Source organism: Oryctolagus cuniculus, chromosome 10 (assembly GCF_051225735.1).
Source record: "Oryctolagus cuniculus isolate XC-2025 breed Fujian yellow rabbit chromosome 10, ASM5122573v1, whole genome shotgun sequence".
NCBI lineage: Eukaryota > Metazoa > Chordata > Mammalia > Lagomorpha > Leporidae > Oryctolagus > Oryctolagus cuniculus.
In genome coordinates this window covers 53,724,150-53,750,584 of record NC_142876.1, presented here as the reverse complement: position 1 = coordinate 53,750,584, position 26,435 = coordinate 53,724,150, and the positions used below count along the sequence as shown (strand labels likewise).

The window sequence follows — 26,435 nt, the reverse complement described above, 5'->3', positions numbered from 1 at the left end:
GGCTGTGGTTGGGCTAGGGCAAAGTCAGGAGCTTCATCTGGGTCTCCCATATAGGTGGTAGGGCCCAAACATTTGGGCCATCTTCTGCTGCTTTCCCAGGTGCATTAGCAGGGAACTGGATAGGAAGTGGAGCAGCCAGGACATGAACTGGTGCCTGGCACCACAGATGGCAGCGTTACCTGTTGTGCTACAATGCCGACACCCTAACTCGTCATTTCTGAAGTAAAATTTAGTCTTACTGTTTCTTTTTACAATTTAACAGATTTAATTAAAATTAAAGTTACAACTGTTTCCTAGTCATACTAGCCAGATTTCCAATTTTCAGAACCTACATGTGGTTAGTGGCTACCATACTGGACAGACTGGATCTTTGTGATTACTTCTGAAAACAAAAGAACTGTGCTGTTTAAAGGTCATGAAGGAAAAACAAGAAACTGCTCAGTGTACTTAAATCTCAAGTCACAGAGAGATAAAAACAAGTCCACAGCCTAATCATCAAGAAAACTCTGAAGTTTCTGAGTGTTATATTTAAAGAAGCAGAGGAAATACATTTTAAAAAAATCAGACAAATTAAAATTTTTAAAATTATTGTGACAAAAGGGTATGTCTCTATACTTTAAAATTTTATTTCCTCCACCAGGAAAAAATGAGACAAGTTGCTAATGAGAGTGGACAGCGGTGTTACTTCGGGCAGAGTAAGAAGAGATGAGGCATGCTCACCATGCCTAGGCTGAAAGCACAGATCAGTTATTCTCTTCTCCTGGAGTTGATCTGAGGGTCATTATTCTGCCTTCTATGCTTCCTTTTTTTCTTCACACAGAGAGAAAACACCCTGTACCAGGGACTGACAGTGCTACATCCTGGTTCTATTTTCAACCATACAGATGACATTATGACTATCTACACAGTAACTGGCTTCAAAACGAAAATATTCCTCACAGTTCTTTTACGTGTATGATGGAAACAACTCCACTGGTTCTCGCACCACTATTTCCCTGCTACCCATTGTTGTAAACAGATCCCAAATTGCACCAAATTAATTCATGATGTGCAACTAACAAATGTTGTGCCCAAATCCCCCTTACTCTGAAAAAATAAAAAGTTTTACAAAGTCAAGAGATCATTATCTCCCCAGTCTCTCAAGCCTATGTAGATGACAGCTGTATGGAAGGCTCAGCTTGAGAGAGCTTTGAAAATTCATGTGCCCTGCATATATCCACTTTGTGCACCTGCCAGACTACAGACCCACGGCTGTCCTGCTTCTGCTCCACCAATTGCCAGCTTCAGCACACAGCATTTGCTCACAGAAACCTTTTGAGAAGAATATGATACAGGCAGGAAAAATTACAGCTCAGCTGGAACCACTGGCAAGGTGTGTCTCGCTTTTCAGGTCTGCCCCCGATGCCCGTTAGGCACACACCAACTTCTCTTGGGCCTTGAACACGGCACAGAATCATACACACTTTTTGGCAATGTTGTTATTCTCGCTGTAGTAAAGTGCAGGTCTTTTCATGAAGGAATTTTATAAAAGAATCGTGAAAAGGGAGTAAGAGCTACAGGAAACACTTCTAACACTGCCTCACTGCAGAACAGGAGGGCCAGTCTTCTAAAATGAGGCCATGCAGCTTATAGGAGTCTACTTATTCTGGCAACTATGTCTGTATTAAGAACAATAATGTCCAGAAATTTTTTTAGTCTCTTCAAAATGAAGTTTTGGTGTATTATCTACACATCAGTTGTAAAGAGTTTTTAAAAATTATTTGCTACTTTTATAAAGTACAAACTAAGAAACAGTCATCAGTGGTACTTGTCCAATAAATTATCTTCTCAATGTTTTTAAAGATTTATTTAATGAAAGAGTCACACACACACACACAGTGTCTTCCATCAGCTGGTTCACTCCCCAATTGGCCACAACGGCCGGAGCTGCGCCAATCTGAAGCTAGGCACCAGGAGCCTCTACTGGGTCTCCCACATGGGTGCAGGGGCCCAAGGACTTGGGCCATCTTCTACTGCTCTCCCAGGACATAGCAGAGAACTGGATTGGAAGTGGAGAAGCCGGGTCTCGAACTGGTGCCCATATGGAATGACGGCGCCTCAGGACAGGGCGTTAACCTGCTGGGCCACACCACCGGCCCCTATCTTCTCAATTTTTAAGAACTTTTTATACATTATACATATTTTCCTCATCAGCTACTTCGCAGATAGCTTTCTCCAAGTCTAACAGTGCTCTTGTGATTCTAGTTATAGGATTCAACAAACCAAGGCTACCTACCTAGGGAGATTATACATATCAGATTCATTAAAATCCTGCATATGAAACATAAGCAACTATGTTTCAGTATTTTCCCCAAGGACAAAATAAAAAAGACACTGTCACTCTATTAACAGTTACTTAAGAAAAAAGATAAGTCTGTTAATTCACCAACTTTGGTAATCTCATTCTTAAATTTTTAGAAATTTAGGGCTAGCACTGTGGTGCAGTGGGTTTAAGCTGCCACCTGCAATGCTGACATCCAATATTAGCACTAGTTCAAGTCCCAGCTGCTCCACTTCCAATCTAGCTCCCTGCTAATGTGCCTGGTAAAATGGTGGAAGATGGCCCACCCTCGCATGAGACAAGGCTAAAGCTCCTGGCTCTGGCCTGGCCCAGCCCTATCTGTTCACTTGGAGAGTGAACCTGTGGATGGAAGATCATTTTCTCTTGTCTATCCTCCTGTGTGACTCTGCCTTTCAAATAAATATATTTTTTTAATTAAAAAATATTTAGACATTCAAGTTGCATATCAAAACCAAGACACAACATATATAGCAAAAACTTGTCTTAAACTTATGCTAAATGGTATTAAATATGTTTAAGTGGGGAAAATAGTATATGGTTATTTTTCAAATTACAAAATAATACATTATAACAAATGAAACAACCTACAAATAAAGAACAAGCTATGGGGCTAGCATTGTGGAACAGTGGGTTAAACCATGGCTTGAGAGGACCACATCTCAGAGTGCTGATTCGAGTCCCAGAGGCTCTGCTTCCAGTGCAACTTCTTGGTAATTCTTACTGGGAGGCTGTGGATAATGGCTCAAGTACTTGGGTCCCTGCCATTCATGGATAAGACCCAAATGGGATTCTGGCTCCAGGCTTCAGCCAGGCCCAGCCCTGGTTATTGTAGGCATTTTTGGAGTGAACCAATGGATGGAGATTCTCTCTACACATCCCCCAACCCAGCTCTGTTTGAGTCTTTCAATTAGTTCAAATATTGAATAACACCAAGAAGGAACAAGCAAATCATTCACTGCCCTCTCCAATACCAGCAGTAATGGCACACCTGCTCCTTTCCATACTTTTCCACACTTTTCTCAATGTGGAAACAAGAATGTATAATATTTTTATGAAATACAGATCACATTGCATTCTCACTACATAATATATCAGAGCCCTTCCTTGACCCCGATACAGTATACAATTTTATACCTTCTCTTAAACTCCTGACACAGGTAACTTTAGGTAAGTAGCATATCATGCATGCTGTTTTCAAAATTTTTACTTTTAAAGGTTCATTTATTTATGCAACTTCAAATGCACAGTTACAGTGTGGGGGTTGGGGGTATGGCAGGGACAGACAGAATCTTCCATCCTGTTTCACTCTCCAAACGCTAGTAATAGCCAGGGCTAGACCAGGCCAAAGCCAGGACACAGGAACTCCACCTGGGTCTCCTACACGGGTGGCATGAACCCAAGTATTTGGGCCATTATCTGCTACTTTCCAGGCACATGAGCAGGAAACTGGATTGAAAGCAGAGGAGTTGGTGGTATTCAGACTGACTCTCTGATTTGGGATGCACGTTTCCCAAGCAGTGGCTTAACCTGCTATGCCACAACACCTGTCCCAGTCTTATTTTTAATGCAGTCCTTCTCTTCTTTTGTTCCTGTTGCCTTTTTACCACCATGCTATCCTAAAAGCCATGTTTAAAAACTGGTGTCAATTTTTCTATACTTTCTGTAGGTTCCCAAACACTAAAATATAGGACATGCACCTGTGCACACGGAGGCGGCGGGCGTGTGTGTGTGTGTGTGTGTGTGTGACTTTAACATTCAAAATAGAATATTATACACATTTCTTTATGCTTCAGTTTGTATTCAAATCAAATGGCAAACTAATTTGTTTAATGAATGTAAAACATTCCTTAAGGAAACACTTAAAAATACACTTTGCTGGTCTCCATGAAAGGCAATCATCATTTTCATTCATTTGCCAAAATAAAGAATGCAACAGAACAGAACGTCTTATTATATTCCTATTTAAGGCTGATGCTTTCACATCTAAAAGATAGAGTACCATGGCTAAGACTGCTGGGTCAAACACTCTGTTTTACATTTCCACAGATGTTGACAGATTGCCTTCTGAGAAGGTGTTAGTTGCATACTTTACCACAATCAATGGAGGCATTTATATATATATACATATATATATATATATATATATCCTCACCAGCAGCAATTGGTGTCAACAGATGTTCTTGCATTAACTCCTGTAGGTCTTACCACCTGGAAGTGACGTTGCACTGTCATCTTTTTTACTTCCTTCCACCACCAGAGACTTAGAACATTTTTTCCTATGCTCAATGGCCATCGTAATTTACACATCTGTAAATTGCCTATTTGCATCATCTATACCACTAAATTTTTCCTGTCAATGGGTAAGAATTTTTTATATATGATAATTTTTTTTTTGACAGGCAGAGTGGACAGTGAGAGAGAGAGAGACAGAGAGAAAGGTCTTCCTTTGCTGTTGGTTCACCCTCCAATGGCTGCCGCGTCCGGCGCGCTGCGGCCAGCGCACCGCGCTGATCCGACGGCAGGAGCCAGGTACTTCTCCTGGTCTCCCATGGGGTGCAGGGCCCAAGTACTCGGGCCATCCTCCACTGCACTCCCGGGCCATAGCAGAGAGCTGGCCTGGAAGAGGGGCAACCGGGACAGAATCCAGCCCCCCAACCGGGACTAGAACCCGGTGTGCCGGCGCCCCAAAGTGGAGGATTAGCCTAGTGAGCCACGGCGCCGGCCAATAATAATCTTTTATTACCTAGATTATAAATAGTATTGTTTGCAGGCTTTAAAAAAAGTAACAGACAAAAATCTCTCTTAAATAGCTTTTGTGTTCTGTGTTCAACCTGGAGGGTTTTGATTTGTTTTGAAATTAAGCAGTTCTTTAAGTGACTACACTATGCATACGGATCTCAAGTAGACCTTAAAAGCTGGGTCCCTTTAAGAGTTATGCCCTTGTTTGCTCCTTGAGGACCACTTGGGATCTTAGTGATTCTCAGGCCTTCTGTCCCTCCTGCTCCCTTTCTTCCGAGACAGAGGCTCTCTCTCCAGCCGTTCTCTCATCTATGCTTCCATGAATCTTAATGTTAGTCCACATTTTTATTTAGCATCATCTAGCTTCCATCTCATTTCCAGAGATCTTTGATCACTGCTCGGCATGCTTCAGGGAAGACAGGCACACAGTTCAGGAGTTTTTAAAAAGGCAACACTTTCAAAAGTGCTGTGACATCAAAATATCTCTGAACTACTTTAAATGATGAAGTGCTGGAATACTAATGGCTAACGTTTAGTGAATGTTTGCTCCATTTCAGACCCTGTGTGAACCACTTAACATGCACCACCTCATTTAATCCTCAAAATAATCCTACAAATTAAGCACTTATTAAATAACTTGTCCATGGTTACAAATGTAGTGAGGGGGGAATTTTTTAACTCCAGAACCTGAGCTCTCAGCTTTCAGAGCTCTGAATGCCACTGACCGTGTAAACTTAGACCCATGACTAACTATCCCAAGCCTCGGTGTTTCTACTTAGAATATGACAATGTCAGCACTTCACATGGCAGCGGGGAAGTGCCAACAAAGCAATGCATGTAGAGCAGTGCTTTTAAACCGTGTTTCATTAACTCAACTTAATCGTTCACTATAATGAATATTAAAAAAACAAGAGAACATGAGGCCTGTGCTGTAGCATAGTGGGTTAAGCCTCTGCCTGAGGTGCCAGCATCCCAGGTGGGTGCTGGTTCGTGTCCCAGGTGCCCCTCTTCCAATCCAGCTCTCTGCTTATGGCCTGGGAAAGCAACAGAAGATGGCCCAAGTGCTTGGGCCCCTGCATCCACATGGGAGACCTGAAGAAGCTCCTGACTCCTGGCTTCAGATTGGCCCAGCTCCAGCGGATGCAGCCATTTGGGGAGTGAATCAGCGGATGGAAGATCTTTCTGTCTCTCCCTCTGTAACTCTACCATTCAAATAAACAAATAAAATCTTAAAAACAATGGAATAGACCAAGGATAGTTCCTGTTAATGAAAATTGTGTTCAATGATACACATACACACATGCATGTATACATTATGCGGTCAAATATTATTTTTTTAAATATATGGGATATGTAAGTAAATATTGAGCCCAGTACCTAGCAGGTAGAAAATTTACAACACAAAGTAATTACTACCACATTTATGATAAAGTATTTCAGGGAAAACTGTCTTCCTGTCTGAGCTGTTAAAGATTCAAACTACTATAACTTTCTGGATAGATAATTTACTAATTAGTTTCAAAACCTGACCTAGACAAATGGCTACTTATTGAACAATCTTCATAATAAAGTAAAGGTTTTCACAGAGAAGAGGTAGGGAGTTATTTGTGCTGCCCATGAGAAAAGCCAGGCCATGAAGTGCTTTTCATTACCTGTGCTGTTTCCCCTGGGACAGCTTTGCAACAGGCCCACAAAGGAGGTAGCCAGTGGTTCTCACCTGGAGTGGGATACTAACGGCTGAAGGAGAATTTTGATGGTGGTGGACTACCACCCCCCCCCCCCCCCCCCAGAACTTCTGGTTGAGGGCTGGGTAGTAAGAGATAATGGGCCTGTAAACAAAGATCAAGGTTAAGGGACAATGAAGCAATCTGGGAGGGACTTGAATTTGAAGTCCCTTTCTTTCTTGACATTTAATAGTTCATTAGTATTCATTATTTTAATGTCACATGACCTGAGTCAAAGCACTAGGGCTACTCAAACCAAACATTTCTCAGTTAATTGAAATGATGAAAGAGAACAGATTAGTAAATCCCAAAGTTAATTTCACTGTGCTTCAAACATTCCACTGCCATTATTAAATAGTTTTCAAAACGATCCCTGCCCTCAGATATCATTTCCTCTCAGCAAACACATCTTTGGGAGAAGATTTTAAGCACAATTCTTCCATTCAGGCTTCTCTTTTGCATCTGGACTTGGGGGATGATCTTGTCCTCAACCATGTTGTCAGAATGAGACTTAAAAATCAACTCCAGTGTTCTAATTTAAAGCAATATGATTGGCTAGTTGTATGCCCTACTCAAAATTCAATTTTTTTTATCACTTATTTATTTTTATGTATTTGAAAGGTAGAGAGAGAGAGAAAGAGTTCTATTCACTGATTCATTCCACCAAAGACCTGCAGCAGCTGGGGCTGGGCCATCCCGAAGCCAGGAGTTAGGAATTCCATCCCAATCTCCCACATAGGTGTCAGGGACCTTAAGTACTTCATCCATCATTTGCTGCCTCTAAGGGTATGCATTAGCAGAGAGCTGGATTAGCCGTGGAGATGAGACTCAATCCCAGGCTCTCTGACACAGGATATGGGTGTCCCTAGTGGCAGCTTAACTGCTGCATACAGTGTCCACCCCAAAGTTCAGAATTCTTTATTTTCCCTACCTTCATGCATACCCTCCGTGATTTTTGCACACGTCTGCCACTTACTAGGCTGTCACTCTCCCCTCAGGTTTTGGACTCTTCTGAGTACCCCACAGTATGGAGTATCTTGCATATGACTGGCACACCATGTACTAAAATAAAAGGTTTTACCTAATGTTTTTTTAAGTTAAAATGGAGCCAAAGAAAGAAAAGTAGTGAAAGACAGTTTAGAAGGTAAGAACACAATAATTTTCTCTCTAAGCTACTTTTTATGAAAATACTAGCAAAACCAACTTCTTTAATATATTATCACTTGCACTTAAGTAAACATTTGCTCATAGTGTTAAAAATTCTACAGGAGCCATAATTTTAAGTAGAATATTCATTTGGATATTTAGAAAGTAAAAATAGCCACTTCTAATCTGATTCAAGATGAAAAGAATGAATTAAAAATCACAGAAAACCAGACTTCACTACATCTGTAACTATAATACTGAAAATCTGTGTGTGTATGTGTACTGTTAGGTAGGTGTTTCGTATGCAAGTGGGTGTACCTACTGCAGGCATTAAGTGTTTATCACCCTTTTCTCAACTATCAGAATTCTTGCTCTCTCTCCAAGAGTCCTTCCTCTAAAGGGCCCAATTTCAGTATAATCCTAAGGACACAGTTTTAATTTCTATTGCCCTACTAATATTTACCAACAACCAAACTGAAATCATCTTCCAAATTAGGAAATCATTAGAGATAAACCATAAAATCGGTTTATATTCACAAAATTGTAGATTTTAGAATGTTAAATTATTGTAGTCATAAAAGTCATCTCATTTTCAAAAATGATGTAGGTATAATTTTGTTTTTAAAAAGCTTTGTACAGTTCATCTGAGATATAGTTCACAAGTGTATTTGGTAAACAAAGGTTGGAAAGGAAATGTGCAGAAAAATTAATAATCTCACCACTACATTAACATATTCTCACAAATCATTTGAAAAACACCAAACTTCACTGTTGGGAATTTACCACATTCTTTCCATTCCTTCTTCAGCCTTGTTAGGACATAAATAACCATACAGAATGTAACTTATTCTCTCCATCTCTAAGGACAAGAGTTTCTGCAAACACTCTTATTTGCCTGCCACTCATTATTTGAGAACATGCAATGTTGCTGTGATTTCGTTACTTAAAACTTTTATTACCATTAGATTTTAGGATCTACTGAATCCATAGCCAATAACACAAGATTTGGGATAAAGCAGATACTCAGCACATGTGGTGGACATAAACTTTATGCCAGTTAGTTTCATATTAATTAGGAATCTAGAAAACAAACTGCCAAACAAGCACTTGTAATATAAAACAATTCTTTCATAGTAACACCACCAACAAAAAGGCTATTTACTAACTTCAAGAAACTACACTGTTGCATCACACGATTTCTGATGCTCTTGAAACACCTATCATTCCTCTGTCAGTCTTATGAAAAGATACTGAAGTTACCTTGAAGACTGCACCATCAGTCAGTGACTAAAAGTTTGAGGTCAGAGTAGGAGTTTGGTGTGGCAGTTAAGACACTGCTTGGATGGGGCCTGTGCTGTGGCACAGTGGGTTAAAGCCCCAGCCTGCAGCGCTGGCATCCCATTTGGGCACTGGTTTGAGTCAGCTCCTCTTCTGATCCAGCTCTCTGCTATGGTCTGGGAAAGCATCAGCAGATGGCCCAAGTCTTTGGGCCCCTGAACCCACGTGGGAGACCCGGAAGAAGCTCCTCGCTCCTGGCTTCGGATCAGCTCAGCTCTGGCTGTTGCAGTCATTTGGTGAGTGAACCAATGGAATGGAAGACTTCTCTCTCTGGTTCTACATCTCTCTGTAACTTTGTCTTTCAAATAAATAAAATAAATCTTAAAAAAAAAAAAAAAGACACTGCTTGGGATGCCTGCATCCCCTATCAGAGTGCCTGAGTTCACACCTTAGCCCTGCTTGCTAATGTGCATCCTAGAGGTAGGAGTGATGATGGCTCAAGTACTTGTGTCCCTGCCACCTATGTGGGAGACCCAGATTAAAATCTAGATTCCTGGCTTGGGCTAAGCCCTGCCCTCTGGTTATTGAAGGTATTTGGGGAATGAACCAGTAGATGAAAGATCTGTCTCTGTCTCTGCCTCTCTGCTTTTCAAAAACGATGAAAATGAGTAAATATTAAAATTTTTCAGAGGTAAGGGCAATGGTTTTGATTTCTTTTTTTTTTTAAACCTCCAATGCTCACGTACTAGAATCTGCATCCTAGTGTCGTGGCAGGACATGTGAACATTAAGAGGTGGGGCCTAGTGGAAGGTGATCAGGTCACTGAGGCTGCTGCCCTCAGAAGGGAGTCATGCTATTCATGCAAGGGTGGGCAGTGCTACAAGTGCGAGACTGGTGCCTGTTGCTTCCTGTCCCTTATGCACACTCTCATCATGTTATCATGTGGCCACCAGGGGTCAAAAACGATGGAGTCACTGGATCTTGGGTTTTCAGCCTCCAAACTGTAAGCTAAATAAACCTCTTTGCCTTATGAAGTACACAGCCTCAGATATTTTGTCACAGCAATGGAAAAGGGCTGATAACAACAGGCAAAGATATCACAGAGAAGACAAAAAATACTAACAAGAAAAAATACAAAGAAGAATTTATCAAAAATTTAAAGTTCTGCTCACAGAAGAAATTCAAGACTTCTGTTCATTATTAAGGAAATGGGAAGACAAACTACCAACTAAGAAACAACATTCATGATTTAAGTAGTTGATAGAAGACTGGTATCTATAATTATATATATATATATATAAATTCCTACAAATCAATACAAAGACATAAAACCAATTTAAAATGGACAAAATTCAGATATTTCACAAAGAAAGTATAACAACAGATCATAAAAATATGGAAAGGTGCTCATTAAGGAAATTTAAATTAAAACTACAGTAAAATGCCATGTCATACCTATGAAGAAACAGATATTGATGAGGATGTAGAGCTACTGAAATTCTCACTTTACTGTTGATGTTGGTACTGAGTGAGTGCAAAATGTTACAATGTTGGAAAACAGCATGGTAACATCTTACAAAGCTAAACAAAATCTCTTCTATGTCAGCAATTCCACTCCTACATTAACAATGAATGAAAACATGTCCACCAAACAATGTCTATAAGAACACTTATAGTAGGCTTTATTCACAACTCCAAATCAAAAACAACCTATCATGTCCATTAACTGGAGTAAAGATAAGCAAATTGTAGCTTATTCAAATGATGGCACACTACTCACCAACGAAAAGGAATAAATTCTGATATATGTGATAGGGATTGCTCTCAAAAACATTATATTAAATGATTAACCAGATTCATGAAAAGAATACACTATATGATTTCACTTTTTTTTTTTTTTTTTTTTTTTTTTGGACAGGCAGAGTCAGACAGTGAGAGAGAGACAGAAAGGTCTTCCTTCCATTGGTTCACTCCCCAAATGGCTGCTACCACTGGCACGCTGTGCCAATCCGAAGCCAGGAGCCAGGTGCTTCCTTCTTGTCTCCCATGCAGGTGCAGGGCTCAAGCACTTGGGCCATCCTCCACTGCCTTCCAGGGCCACAGCGGAGAGCTGGACTGGAAGAGAAGCAACTGAGACAGAATCCGGCGCCCCGAGCGGGACTAGAACCCAGGGTTCTAGCGCTGCAGGTGGAAGATTATCCTAGTGAGCCTTGGCGCCAGCCTGATTTCACTCTTCATGCAATTCAAGAATAGATTAAATACAGTGACAGAAATCAGAACAGTAGCTATTTATGCAAGGAGAGGAAAGAATGAAAGGCAGAGGGAATTTCCTGGAATTCTGGAAATATTCTACATCTTGATTGGGATATTAGTTACCTGGGTGTGTATATCTGACAATTCAACAAATTACATTTTTAAGAGCTGCGAATTTCACTGTATATAAATTTTAATTAAAAAAACAACCAAAGTTACAATTTGTTGGGATAGGTAAACACTTCTTAAACTTTGTAATCTCAAGATCAATTTTACTCTTACAAATTATCCAAGATTCTCAAGTCTTCTTTTAATATATTTATGTATTATTTATTGGAGGTGCAGTGTTGGGGCAGGGGGAGTGGAACCAGGGAATGAGAACAAGCACACCATCCATGGGTTCACTGCACCAACTCCTGCAATAGTCAGGACTGAGCCTCAAACCAGGCACTTGCTCCAGCTCTCCCAGGTGGGTGGCAGGGACCCAACTACCTCAGCCATTGCTGCTACTTCCCAGGGTCAGCACCAACAGGAAGGGAGAATCAGACATCAAAGCTGGGAACACAGGCACTCTGATGTCAAACTCCGGCATCTTGGCAACTAGGCCAAACATCAGCCCCAAGAGTCAGTGACCTTTTGATGTGGGTTATATCTATTGCAATGTCACTAAACTAGGGGGGAAAATTTTTTTTAATTAGTAAGAATTGGCATTATCTGTTTTTCAAATCTCTTTGATCAACAGAAGATAGTTAGATTCTCCTGACTGCTTCTGCATTCAAACTGCAGTCTCCCAGATCAGGAAGTCTCTAGGAAATCTACATAGGAGTGAATTATATGAAGGCAGCAAATTAAACCTTTTGGTTCCCTCAAAGAGCCCTGGGGAACAGCCCCAAAGGACAACAAACCCCACTTTCTAGAACCACTCATACAGATAATGGGAGTGCACTACCTAAGAAACTTTGGAACAAGGCAGTTTAAAAAAAAAAAAAGAAAGAAACCTCATTCATTCAACAAATACTGGCTGCATTTCAACTACTGTGACAGGTCCTGCGGGTACTAGGAGACTCCATGAACAAAATACTCAAGAATGTTTCCAGTTGGGACACTCCTGCCTCAAAATGTTAGTTCACTTCTGGATTCCCAGGAACTTCTTTGGCTAAGTGCGTATAAAGATATTTTAAATCAGTGTGATATTTTGAATCAAATACAACCTTATTTTAACAAGAGAAAATGCACAATTTCAACCAAAATTTTTCAGTGGTTTACTTGTTTGCTTAAAAGACAGATATGCTTTTTCACATTATCTTAACATTTAATAAATCTCAGAAAACCAGTTTCTCTTGCCATGCAACTCACTAAATTTCAGCTTAAGTTGACATAATCTGATTTTATCATTATGAAAATTATTGTCTCATATAACAAGGGAAAATAATGTTTGCCCAACAAAGTTGATAAAATTCCTTTATCTTCCTAACCTTAATAGCCTTAAAAATACTATTATTCATCAGCTATTACATGTAATATTAATTAATTTTGATATGAAGACTTAAAATCTTCAAAGGCATCCTATATATGAAATATCTGGCAAGTTTAATGTTTGGAAAACCATACAATTAATATGTTTGTAATTTATCTACAAATTAAATTCTTAAAATTTTCCTATCCCCATTTCAACAGAAGCAGAATTTAGGCTGGTCTTAAAAAGACCATATCAATTAAAACTCTGTTCTTTCATGTGTAAGATTACAATATACCCTCCACCTAGTTCCAGATTCAAATTCACACAAACAGAGAAATCTCTCTGCGTATCTGGAATGATACTCTGAAGCCCAATATAAACCAGCACCATAACTTACAGCTGAGTCAGACATGAAGGTGATGGCATTAGCTCAACAACTGGGCACTGAACCTGCTCCTAGACATCTTCAACTAAAATTAGCCTCGAGTCTTGGAAGCGGGTCAGTACAATTCTAAGAGAGCTCTAAATCCTACTCCTATGCCTTTTTTAGTTAGGTATCTTTTAAAAATCCAGTAACTTGGTTTCCTATTTTAAGTTTAAAAATTTCATGTAACTATCTGCTATTTCTATTTGATTTTGCTATATATTTTGTAATCTGAGGTTTTTTCATTTATTTTTTAAAATTATGAATCTCTAGCATATGATTATTATTTAATGTGTGATTGTGCATAGTAAGAAGGTAGGGTTAATTTACTTGTCTTATATAAGGTTTTATTTCTTTTAATAAAATTATACAAAATTTTCAAGTGATCTTCATAGTGGATTTCTAACCGTTAAAATACATTGTCAAGTCTCAGGAACATTGTAAATTTACTTTCTACTTGTGTCAGTTTATCACTGTAACAGGATTAACAGGAAGCTTATACACCCACCACATTTTAAAGTCAAAAATACCCAGATGAAAAATACCTAAGAAACAGTCCTTTGACTTACAGAGAAAATGATACCTCGAGCAACTGGGCCTACCACCACCACCCAGCGTTCAGCACAGTGGGCGGAACGACAGCACACAAGGCAGGTCTCAGCCTGGGCAGGGCGACGATTCCTTCCTTGCTCATTCTTACCTTTAATAAGATTTCACGAGCTGGGTGCTGGAACTGACAGGAGACCCCTGAAAGGAAGTCGTGGTGGTCTGGATCTTGAGTAAATGATCTTTGTGACCCAGAATGTGGAAGAAGTGCAGGGAGGGTGCCGCACAGATCAGAGCTGTCTCTCGTGCTTCCTGTTCCACCCACAGGCTTACCCAGGCCTGAGTGCAGACTGGCAGAAGGAAGGCAGGCTTGAATCTCCCACTCATACCTCTTGACCTGCCTAAAAGGACTGGAGGCTCTCTAACTCTGACCACTCTTGTTGAAGGGGAACACAAAGAAGCCCTGCCTGACTATGCAGAATTTCCTGGGCTCTCTACTGAGAAATGCCCTGTCTCAGAATGCGAGCAGAGGAGTCTCAATAGGCCTGAGTGTCTGACACTAATGGTTCATCTCTGAATGCAACTCTGGAGCAAGACAGTTTTCAATATGCTGTGTGCTACTGGAACACAGTGGACAAGATCCCTGAAACAAAGGTTCAAGGAATGTGCAAAAAATACTTAACATCAAGGGAAGAAACAAAGGGAAGCAGAGATGCAGTGAATCCAAGTGTTCCTCTGTACTCTGCCTGTTTCACTGGCTTTGAACTTTTCAGACTAACTTCCCTTAAAGCACACCCACGTTTTCAGAATGAGTATTCACCATCTGCTAGTGATTTGCTTTTAGCTAGTTCAACAGCCTGATTTAGCTTTCTTCTGAAATGACGTGAGATGTTGTCAACTATTCACCATCAGGAGGCTAGGATTCCTTTGGCCAGAGCTGAGCTGGTGGTTCCTTCTTGCTCTGTGACACACAGTACCTTCAAAGCATTGTCAAAAGTGTATGTCAGTCTGCCCATGTTCTTTGACTGCTCTGAGCATGCTGAAGTACCTGTTTGGCCAGCCATGGCATACTTCTTTCCTGCAGAAGGTTTCTCCTCATAAAGATTACACACCACTCTAAAACAAGACGCAAGGAGTGCACAAGGCCTCCTGAGAGTTTCTCATTATTCCTGATCAGATAGGTTGTGTCAAATCCATGCTGAAGGAAAACAGCCCAAATGCTTGGCTTCCACTAATTTCTTACATATTAGAGAATTCAGTTTCTGAGGAGAAACACTTAATTTTCCATGAAAACATCCTACCTTTAACTACTTCTGCATCCTTCAGAGCAGGGGTGGGAAACATTTGGCCCGTGGAATCATTCAGTCTGGTCCTGCCAAGGCAACTGCAGGTGGCACTCGAAATTCAATAAATCTATAGCAGACTAATTTTTAAGCTGATAATTTTAGAGTCCACGCATGATATTATAAATATCCAAATGGCCCTTGGCAGAAAAAAAAGGTTCCCCACCCCTGCTTTGGCAAAAAGCTGGTAAATAAAGGAGATTATAGAAAAAGAAAACAATGTTTACCTCTGGGATTAAGGAGAATAAATTTTTATCTCAGGGTGTCTTTAAAGCAGTACAATTTTCCATGTGTTCCTTTGGTTTGGTCCTGTGAACATGCTTGGAAATTTATCAAGGTCTAAATGACAAGTTTCACATCTACTTCAATTTGTAAACGCAGTCTCCATACTGAGTCAAGAACAGATGGGTGCTCAATAAATGCTTTGTGACTAAAATGCTAATTTTTTGTATATTATTTCGAAAAAGAAACAACTGCATGAACGACAGGCTGGGACAAACTGCCTTACACCTCAGAGTATGGGCCTTTTTTTGTCTGGGCATGCACATCTTTGGTATTCTAAGTATACATATAAAAAGAATGTATTTTGAGAAAAGAATAGATGCTCTGGAGTCAGAAAACTTGGTTTGAACCCAGCTGCTACCATTTATTGGCCAAGTGATCTGTGTCTCAATTTCATCTGTAAAACAGAAGATGTAACAATGTCTACCCTATCTAGAACTCAGCTCAAGAATCAAAAGCGTCAGAGTTTGTGCAAGTTCATAAGAAACACCAGCTTCTAGCCCCAGTATAAACTGAAGCCACTACTACTATACACAGTCTTATAAAGAGCTCTGGGTCTGCAATGGGGTCGGGAAACAGCCGCCTCTGGAAACAGACCCGTGCCTTTGTGGGAGGCTGTTCACGTCAGAGCTGAAGCAGCTGAGGCTCATACAGACCAGATGCTCCCTGAACCCACAGAGCTCAATGTTTCAGTCAGTTTTTTGTCCCGTACAGTCACCTCAGAGGAGTTACTCTGGAATGAAGGAGGCTTTTCGGGGCTTACAGTTTGGGAGGTTCATGGTCCCAGATTAGGCGGCCACACTGATAAGGGCAGTGGATGACCAAAGGCCTATGGAGGGAGGATCACCTGGTAGGCTAGCAAACAGACAGCTGGGCAGAACTCTGCATGTACAATAAGCCCCAGCCCATGACCTAAAGACCTCCCACTAAGGCCACCTCCAACATACCATTATTGAATCAAGTGTCCAGCCTTAATCTAACAAACTGAGATTAACCTATTAATGGTTAACATAAGACTCCGGGGTTTAAACGTCTGCATGAGGAGGGGACCCAAATTATGCTCAAGCAACAGCACTATTCTGAATCACAGGACCAGAACCAAACTCTCAAGAGGAAGCACACTACTGTCTCATGACCATAGTGCACCTTCACCCACTAGAAATTTCTGACAATATAATTAAGGTGTTCAAAGACTCCAATCACCTAAACACGATAGTAAAACAACAAACACTGCAGAGTCCATGCTCATACACTCTCTAGGGGGCCTTTTATGCTGTGAACTGCTGGCTGCCCCACTTTTGTATGCTATGTGTCTCCCAAAGCTGTGCTAGGACATTGGGCTCAACCCCTTATCTGTACCTTAAAAGTGTGTGCATTCTCATTTCAAGTCATTTACATTTTCTACATTTGTCAGACATGGTACCATCACACCCTAGCTGAGAACCAGTGTGTTTAACTAATGCAAGGCACTACCACATTAACAGAGTACTGACTTTGAGAGTATTAACCACAGTAAGATGGAAATCCGGTCTCAACACTGTTCTAAAGCAACATGACAGAATAGCAGATTATACCCGAGACAATGAGGCTATATCACATTTTATACAATATGTTTTGAAAGGAGTTGTACATATACTATTTTCCCCCTAAAGATTGTAAAGTTACAAGGCGAACAGAGGAAACTTCAAAGAACTTCTATGGGTTTTTAAAAACAATCACTTCCCTAAGCTATGTAACTTGCAAATCCTATAATTGGGGCTGGCACTGTGCTGTATAAAATTAAGCCTCCATCTACAGTGCCGGCACTGCATAAAGGCAACAGCTTGAGAATCAGCTCTTCCACTTCCAATCCAGCTGCCCACTACTGCGCCTGGGAAAGCAGAAGATGGCCCACGTACTTGGGCTCCTGCACCCATGTAGGAAACCCGAAAGAAGCTCCTAGCTTTGGCCTGGCCCAGCACTGGTTATTGTGGCCATGTTGGGAGTGAACCAGTGAATGTCTGTCAGTCTCTCTCCTCTTCCTCCTGTGTATTTCTGACTTCCAAATAAATAAGTAAAATCTTTTTAAAAAATCCTTAGAAAAAAATGACATCTTCCAAAAAAAGGGAAAGTTCCTCCTGAGCAAAGCAAAGCAAACAATATGGAAGAAGTCAACGTGCCCAGAGGCAGTTTCTCCTTTGGGCAAGGATTAGACTGGTACTGCTCCAAAGGGAAAGGGATATTTTAATGCTATCTGTAGAGACCAAAATCTGTACGCCATCAGAAGTCAAGATGCCCAATCTATGACTTATAAAATGTGGGCAGGGTAAACACAGGTTCAGGCAGACCACTAGGAAAGACCACATGACACTGAAAAGTAGCTCACAGGCACACACAGGTCTGAGCAGGGACAGGGAAGGGGCAAATCTATAAACGCAGGGAGACGCCAAGCAAGAATATGCATTCTAATAAATATTTAACTGTTTCTTTCTGTTGACATTTTGAGGATTGTAAGTGTGTGTAAAGCAAACTTGAAATAGAAATTGGATATTTACCTAAGAGATTGAAAAAGTCGAGGGATCAAAAAGACAAAGTAATGAGACCTCTGTATGAGGAAAGTACTATCAAGGGACCTAGGAACAAAAACAGAGCTTAAAACCTCTAGTCACCTCTTGTTTACTTTCTGACAATTTAAGTTTGCAACCAGCTTTGTGCAGACTAGCCATACGTTTGTACTCTAAATAGAAGAAAAAATCCATGTTTCAATTAAACCATAGTAGGAAATTTCTCTGTAAACTATAATGGAAATACAGAACTAGTTTTAAATACAGACAAATTTTTCTTATTTTACATTTACCAAAAGAAAAGTGTTCTAAGAGCAATACTTTCATTTCAGCTATTTCTAAAATTCCAGTTTCAAAGCACAATACAGGGGCCGGCACTGTGGCGCAGCGAGTTAAAGCCCTGGCCTGAAGTGCTAGCATCCCATATGGACTGCGGTTCTAGTCCTGGCTGCTCCTCTTCCGATCCAGCTCTCTGCTATGGCCTGGGAAAGCAGCAGAAGATGGCCCTAGTCCTTGGGTCCCTGCATCCGTGTGGGAGACCTGGAAGAAGCTCCTGGCTTCAGATCAGTGCAGCTCTGGTTGTTGTGGCCACCTGGGGAGTGAACCAGCAGATGGAAGAACTCTCTGTCTCTACCTCTCTCTGTAACTCTTTCAAATAAAATAAAATAAAATTTTTTTTTAAAGAAAAGCACAATACAATCTTCCAAAACTCATTCAAACACATAAGAGAAAGGATGAAACTCTCATTGACCCACTTTTGCTCAGGGGTTCATCAGTTGTAACATGACCTGACAGCTAATGAGTTAAATCACCACGTATGTTTGCACAGATGATCTAATTTAATTATTACAGTGAGCCAACAAAATAACTCCTATTATTATACACATTTTACAAATGAAGAGGTTCAGTTGTGAAGAAATAATAATTTGCACAAGGTCAGGAATATCTTAAAGCTTGGGATTCAAACCCAAGTAACTCTTAGTAACTATGTTTTTCTAGTTCACCTATACTTTTCTTCAAATTAATTTATACATATGTGTGCAAAAAATTCAAGAATAGGATATTGTATTTAATAGTGTTTATTAAAGATTTTTAGTAAATGTATTTTTCATTGTATAGTGAGAATTATAAACTCCAAGAATTGTCTTTTTTCATGAAAAATTATGGAAAAAACATTTTCAACCAATAATTCATGGAATTGTTAACTGTGGATCAGATGTTCAGTGCAGTGTTATAGTAGCCACTTGGAATACCACATCTCATACTGGAATGCCTGGTTCAAGTCTCAGCTATTCTGCTTCCAGTCCAGTTTCCTGCTAATGTACACTATGGGAAGGAGTAGAATATGGCCAAGTATTTGGGTTCTAGCCACCTATGTGACAGAACCAGATGGAATTATGGGTCCTAGCTTTAGCCTGGCCTAGACCTGGCTGCTGGGAGCATTTGAGGAGTAACCCAGCACACTGAAGGTTGCTCTCTCTCTCCCTCAATTCCCTGCATTTCAAATAAATGATAAATAAATGAAAAATAAAATAGGTTGTAAATCAAAAATAAAGACACCTGGAAGATTATTATATAAGATAAAAGGTTCAAATTGGTAGAAGGATATAAAACTTGTAAATACATATGCAAGCAATATTGGATCACCCAAATAGGTAAAGTATCAATAGACTCCAACATAATAATAGTGAGAGAATTTCATACCTCATTTTCAGAAATGAACAGATTATCTAGACAGGAAATCAACAAAGAACACAAGAGTTAAACTGCATCCAGGATCAACTGGACCTAACAGATATATACAGAACTTTCCACCCAACTGAATACACAAACTTCTCAATAGTTCATAGAATATTTTCCAGGAAAGATATATGATGGGCCACAAAACAAGTCTCAACAAATAGAAATCCTATCAGGTATCTTTTCTGACCACATGTAATAGCTAGATATCAATAACAAGAAAAACTTTGGAAACCACAAATACCTGGAAATTTAAAAACTTTACTCGTGAATGGATCAAGTCAGAAATTTAGAAATTTCTTTTAAAAAAAATTTTTTTTGTTTGACAGGTAGAGTTATAGACAGTGAGAGAGACAGAGAGAAAGGTTTTTCTTCTGTTGGTTCACCCCACAAATGGCCACAACGGCTGGAGCTGCACCAATCCGAAGCCAGGAGCCAGGTGCTTCCTCCTGGTCTCCCATGCAGGTGCAGGCACCCAAGCACTGGGGCCATCCTCCACTGCCTTCCAGGGCCACAGCGGAGAGCTGGACTGGAAGAGGAGCAACCAAGACTAGAACCCGGCACTTATATGGGATGCTGGTGCAGCAGGCAGAGGATTAACCAAGGAGCCACAGAGCTAGCCCCAGAAATTTCTTGATACAAATGAAAATGGCAACACAACGCACTAAAATCTATGGGATATAGTAAATGTACTAAGAAGGAAGTTTACAGCAATCAATGTCTGCAGAAAGAAAGACACACTCGCACAGAGAAAGATCTTAAACAACCTGTCACTGCACATCAAGGAACTAGAAAAACTTAGAACACATCAAATCCAAAACCTGTAGAAAGAAACAATAAAATTCAGAGCAGACAAATACAAAAAATTAATAAAGAACCGGCTCTTTGAAAAGAAACAAAATTAACTAGACAAACTAAGGAGAGAAAAAGATTCAATTACACAGAGAGGAAAAAAGGAGAAATTACTACTTACATCACAGAAATATTAAAGACTGACAATGAGATTACTATAAACTATAGAGTGAAAATTCAATAACCTAGAGGAAATGGACAAATTCTTCACATATACAGCTTACAGATATCATGAGAAAAGAGAATACCTAAACAGACCAACAAGTAGCAAGACTGAATCTATAACAGAAAATTTCCCATCAAAGCAAAAGCCTAGACCATACAGCTTCACTGATGAATTCACCAAACCTTTAAAGAAGAATTAATACCAATCCTTCTTAAATTATTTAAAAAATAAAAAGAGGATGGAATTCTCCCAAATTCAATGAACGAGCCCAGCATTAACCCTTATATCAAACCCAGACCTGGACACAACGACAACAAAAAAGAAAGTTACAGGCCAATATCCTTGATGAACACAGATGCAAAAATCCTCAACAAAATACTAGCAAACTGAATCCAACTGCACATTAAAAAATTACTAACCACAAGAAAGTGAGACATAAAAGTTCAACATAAGCAAATCAAAAAATGCAACACACCATAGCAACAAAATGAAGGACAAAAATCACATGATCATCACTAGACTCAACATAATAAAGGTCATATATAATTAGCCAACAGCTAATGTCATACTGAATGGTGAAAGGCTGAAGCTTTCTAAGATTTGAAACAAGACAAGGATGCTAACTTTTTACCACTTTTGTTCAACATGGTACTGAAAGTTCTAGCTAGAGCATTTAGATAATGTGGATTTTTCATTTCCTTATTAAATGACAATAATGAGACAATCAGGTAAATGTGAAATAATTTAAAAAGTATTTTTTAAGATTTATTTATTTATTTGAGGGTCACATTAGAGAGGGCAAGATGCGGAGAGAGATTTTCCATCTGCTGGTTTACTCCCTAAATGGCCACAATGGTCATGGCTCAGCCAGACCAAAGCCTGGAACATCATCAGGGTCTCCCACATGGGTACAGGGAGACATCTTCCACTGCTTTTCCCAGGTCACTAACAGGGAGCTGTATCAGAAGTGGTGCAATTGGGACACGAGCAGCCACCCATAAAGGATGCCAGCATTGCAGGCAGTGGCTTTATCAACTGTGCCACAAATGCCATCCATAAGATAGCTTTTTTTTTTTTTTTAATGTGTAACAGTGCAGTGATTTGGAGGGGAGTATCTCAGTATTTTTAAAGATACATAGAATTATTTAAAGATGAAATGAGAGCCTGCTTTGGTAGGACATATACTAAACTAAGAATGACACACACAAGATTAGCATGGCTCTTGTGCAAGGATGACCAGTAAATTCATGAAGCATTCCATGTTTTTTGGAGGAATAAGTGCAGGAGATGTACTGAACAGCATGATGACCACAGTTAATATCATTTGAAACAGATTTTTAAGTGTTCTCATCTCAACAAAGTATGTAGGTAAAACATGTGTTATTTAGCTTCATTTAGCGATTCCATGAAACATCTATCATTTTGAAAACCATAAACAACTTATTTGTCTACCAAAAAACTATTTTCTGAAAAAAATGGTAAAGACAAAATGAGTATATCAGATCTTCTTTACAATAAAGAGGTGGTGGTGGATGAGGTGTATGGAGAAAGCAAAGTTGGACATGTAACAATAAACGCTGAAGCTGAATGATGCTGAAAAGGGTTCATTACAATTTTCTCTCCCCTTAAAAGACATGTTCGAAATGTTCATAATATAATACAAAGTTGTTAAGATTGGGTGATAGGCCTGAAAATACATTCTTTATTTTTCTTCATACCCTTGGCAAACATCATCAGCTCGTTAGCTATTTGCTATTTTATTCTTTCACACATAGCTTTACAGATTATGGCCGCCCTAGAAAACTGCTCTCACTGGCCCACAATCATCACTGATCTAGAACAGATTAGAACAAGCCCTTAGAGTCAGGTGAAAGTGTTCTCACCATCATTTGCTTACAGAAGACTCTAAGAAGACTTTGTGGCTTTCCAAAGGTTTTAAAGAGCCTCAGGCTGAAAAAGTAGTATGTCCAGGATTAGCAGCAGGATAATGAAGGTGGGCCTGTGAGACTCTGAGCCTCAGCCTTTGCTCCCAGAGTCATTCCTCTTACTAGTAGCCCCCTTTTTTTTTTTTTTTTTTTTTTTTTGCATAGAGACAGAGAGAGAGTTATAGACAGTGAGAGAGACAGAGAGAGAGAAAGGTCTGCCTTCCGTTGGTTCACCCCCCAAATGGCTGCTACAGCCAGTGCGCTGCGCCGATCTGAAGCCAGGAGCCAGACGCTTCCTCCTGGTCTCCCACGCAGGTGCAGGGCCCAAGCACCTGGGCCACCCTCCACTGCCTTCCCGGGGCCATAGCAGAGAGCTGGACTGGAAGAGGAGCAACTGAAATCCGGTGCCCCAACTATTTGCTTTTTAAACCAGGTGGGCCAAGGTGAATGTTCTGTGGAAAGATGTCTCATAGTCTTCCTAGAGTAATTTCTGACAATAAACTCAGCAACCCATCTGGATTTGTGAAGTAAGTGATCATGAATCTAGACTCAAAGCACCTTTTTTTTTTTTTTTTGACAGGCAGAGTGGACAGTGAGAGAGCGACAGAGAGAAAGGTCTTCCTTTTGCTGTTGATTCACCCTCCAATGGCCGCCGCAGCCGGCGCACTGCGGCTGGCGCACCGCACTGATCCAATGGCAGGAGCCAGGAACTTATCCTGGTCTCCCAAGGGGTGCAGGGCCCAAATACTTGGGCCATCCTCCACTGCACTCCGTGGCCACAGCAGAGAGCTGGCCTGGAAGAGGGGCAACCGGGACAGAATCCGGCGCCCCGACTGGGACTAGAACCCGGTGTGCCAGTGCCGCAAGGTGGAGGATTAGCCTAGTGAGCCGCAGCGCTGGCCTCAAAGCACCTTTTTAAAAATTTTCTAACACACCCCAAGGGATCCCATGGCCTACCAGCTGTTAGTTTTAGAAAAGATATCTGCTGGATGACTAGCCCGCACTTGCCCAGCTGGCACTTTTATTTGTTGAGAAATTGCCAAATTTATTTCTGTAGGAGAGAGGGATGTCACATGTAATCAGCATGGTCTGTTGTTTTTTTGTCCTCTCCTTCAGCTACTGCCACCCTCCTTGCCAAAGTGTCCCAACCTCCACTGGCCTCTGACAACTGACACTCCCAATCTCAGGACTGCCAACAGTCTGCCTACTTGCAGTGCAGTGGGACCCTTGCCCAACCTCCATGCCTCTTAGAGTATCAAGCATCATCTTTCCTGGTTACTCCTCTCAGAGCTCCACTACCTGCCCCTTGATGCCGACAGGTATTTCCTCCCTTGGGTTGGCTGAGGCAGGCTTGTGCACTGGTTGTCTAAAGAGGCAGAGCCCAGAGCACAGCTGCTTAGCCTCTAGTGATGACCCCTCTCACTGCAGTCCTCTGCCTTCAGGACAAGTATGTACTCAGGGGCAGGGAAAAGACGGGGTGGGATGAGGGCAGCAGACTCCCAAGGTCTCTGGACAAGGGAAAAGATGGGGTGGGATGAGGGCAGCAGACTCCCAAGGTCTCTGGACCAAGTAAAAGACGGGGTGAGTTGAGGGCAGCAGACTCCCAAGGTCTCTGGATCAGGGAAAAGACGGGGTGAGTTGAGGGCAGCAGACTCCCAAGGTCTCTGGACCACTGCTCACTGCAGCCCTTCGAACCTCCTGGGTCCTTTTGAAACTCAAGAGATGTTGATTCAGTGCTCATCACTATGTAACCAGCAGGAGTTACCCCAAAAGTGTCCTGATAGAGTTTTTCTGCCCAGGGAGCCATGGGATCTTTGGGTGGGGTGAATCATTACCAAATGTGCACACTGACCTAATCAAGTCTGAGGCAGACCATATCTGTGAGGAGTAACACTTCAAAACCAAGGTGGTTTTATTCTACTGATTAAATATATTCAGAATGGAATACTTTTTATTTACCACCACCACCACCATTTTCTCAATCTAATCTTATCTCCTGGAAGATACTGTATTAGCTGGTGTTTGCAATCTCTGCTTGACTTCAATTTGTCAGTGCATTCCATGTATGCATTCTTCACACACAGAAGGCAACTGTTTTACTCCTTTTACTGTGGCTCCTACAAATTCAACTTTAAAGCAGTGAAGAATGGAATAAAGCTAAATAATCATCTGGACTCCTACCATTTCAGCAAAATAAACCTTTGAGATGTTTAGCCACATTTGCTATAGAAGACTTTAGTTTAAATTCAGATGAAAAGTATTTAACTTTACCCTTTTACATGTAAGTGTCCAATTCATCTAGACTTCATATGTACGTATTATTTCCAGATCAAGGGAATAATCAAATGCCATTTACCAAACCATCTGTTCTTTCCATAACTAACTGTGGTGCTAGTGCTATCACATATACTAGGTTTCCTTACATGTGGGGGGCCCTGGGACTTTTTGTTCCAACCCATAGGTCAGTCTGCCTGCAGGACAATTCCACACTAAAGATTCATCATCAGCTTAGACATCTGACAGGGAAACTGCCTTGTTTTCCTTTGACCAGACTCCTGAGCAGTATCTTGACTCCTCAAAGTCCTTTGTACTCAAATATACATTTTGGAATCCAATTTCCACCTTCCATGGAAAAGGACATTGTGATTTTAATTAAAATTACATTGAGTATACAGATCAATTCAGCAGAACATTTTTGTGGAAAAATCTTCCATGCTCATGAATTTTTCTTTCCAGTAAGTTTTGTGTCTTTCAGTAAGTTTGTTGTTAAGATTTATTTCCATGTATGTAGCTTTTTAATACCTGCTCTAAAATACCTCTTTATGCCAGTTTTATTCGCAGTTTCTGTTGATGGTGCATAGAAATGTAATTGGCTGATTTTATAAAGTAATCCTACCAAACTTTCGTACTAACTCTAATGACGTCTCTACGGATACTATAAGCTATCTAAGCAGACAATCACACATCACCACCTATGGGTAATGACAATTTTGTTTATTTCTAAATTGTGGGTGTGTACTATGCCTCCAAACAATACTGCATAGAAATGGTAAGAGCAGGCATCTTGTAAGAACTGTTTGAATATCTCATCAAGCAATTTGTTGTAACTCAACCAGGCTAAAGAGATTCTCTTCTACTGTGGTTAGCTAAAATACTTATTAATTATAAATAGCAATTTAATTGTACTGACTTTTTCAATCTACTAGGATGATTATATGGTTTCTCCTTTAATCTATAAATGCTATTAATACAGTAAATGACATTTATAAAATCCTAGCATGAATCCAACATTTTCAGATTCTGACTAATATACTCCACATTAGTACCCTTTATCCTGTATCAAATGACATGGTTGAAATAAATATCAGTATCTTTACCAAGGGCTAGTGCTGTGGTGTAACAGATTAAGCCACCGTCTGTAGCACTGGTATCCCGTATGGGTGCCCGTTCAAGTCCCGGCTGCTCTACTTCCCATCTAGCTCCCTGATAATGGCCTAGGAAAGCAGTGGAAGATAGCCCAAGTGCTTGGGCCCCTGTACCCCCGTGGGAGACTCTTAAGAAGCTCCTGGCTCCCAGCTTTGGATCGGCTCAGCTCTGGCCATTGTGGCCACTTGGAAAGTGAACCAGAAGATGGAAGACCTCTTTCTCTGTCTCTCTATCTGTAACTCTGCCTC

At 40.6% G+C, this 26,435-nt stretch overlaps 1 protein-coding gene and 1 non-coding gene across 34 annotated transcripts in view; one reads left to right on the top strand and one right to left on the bottom strand.

Moving 5' to 3' along the window:
- Positions 1–26,435, bottom strand: part of OSBPL1A (oxysterol binding protein like 1A) — a 230,497-nt gene that overhangs the window by 37,766 nt on the left and 166,296 nt on the right. The window contains exon 1 of one of the 33 annotated variants that reach the window (XM_051851330.3): positions 14,065–14,397. The exons of the other annotated variants lie outside the window; for them this stretch is intronic. The gene's annotated coding sequence lies outside the window, so the exon portion shown is untranslated. Of the gene's footprint in view, positions 1–14,064; positions 14,398–26,435 lie in introns of those variants that run through there. 33 annotated transcript variants of the gene reach the window in all.
- Positions 21,999–22,103, top strand: LOC127492532 (U6 spliceosomal RNA). The gene has a single exon (XR_007922046.1). It is a non-coding gene; the product is annotated as a U6 spliceosomal RNA (small nuclear RNA).